The following is a 505-nucleotide window of genomic DNA, read 5'->3' as shown; positions in this document are numbered from 1 at the left end:
GGGGGTGGGAAGGGCTGGAGCTGAGACCGACCGGAGCGGGAGGGACGTGGGGCCAGTCCACTCCGGCCTTGCCGATCCCCGGGGCCTCCTCTAACTTTGCCCAAGTCGGAGGATCCTGGGAGACCGAGGTCCGGAGTGGGAATCGGGCGAGAGCGAGGTTCTGGGCCGGGACACCCTCCGCGTCACCGAGCCCGGAGGCCAACCAGAGTTTCCCAGCAACTTTTCTCGCCGGTGGGTCTCCCTGGAAACTTCCCCTCCCCCGGTCCGGGAGTCCGGCCACGGGCCCCGCGCCTCCCGGCCTGGGCTTCGAGCAGTGGGCAGACGGACGCGAGGAGGCGATGGCTTCAACGGGGAAGCCCCCGCCACCCGCTTCCAGCGCACTTCCAACCCAGCGGGTTTCCACCTGAGAGCCCCGCCCCGTTTGCTGTGGGGGCGCGGCCGGGTCCTCGGAGGCCTCCCACGATTTCTGGATCCCCTGGTTGGCGGGTGGGGGGGTGAGGGGGGG

At 70.9% G+C, this 505-nt stretch overlaps 1 protein-coding gene across 2 annotated transcripts in view; it reads left to right on the top strand.

The window, feature by feature from the left end:
• The window catches only part of ZC3H12A (zinc finger CCCH-type containing 12A), a 10,742-nt gene that overhangs the window by 1,269 nt on the left and 8,968 nt on the right, over positions 1-505 (top strand). The window contains exon 1 of one of the 2 annotated variants that reach the window (XM_010862785.1): positions 7-231. The exons of the other annotated variant lie outside the window; for it this stretch is intronic. The gene's annotated coding sequence lies outside the window, so the exon portion shown is untranslated. Of the gene's footprint in view, positions 1-6; positions 232-505 lie in introns of those variants that run through there. 2 annotated transcript variants of the gene reach the window in all.

This window comes from Bison bison, unplaced genomic scaffold (genome assembly GCF_000754665.1).
Source record: "Bison bison bison isolate TAMUID 2011002044 unplaced genomic scaffold, Bison_UMD1.0 scf7180017864484, whole genome shotgun sequence".
NCBI classification, from domain to species: Eukaryota; Metazoa; Chordata; class Mammalia; order Artiodactyla; family Bovidae; genus Bison; species Bison bison.
The sequence above is the reverse complement of the archived record's forward strand: the minus strand, read 5'-3'. Positions and strand labels throughout refer to the sequence as shown.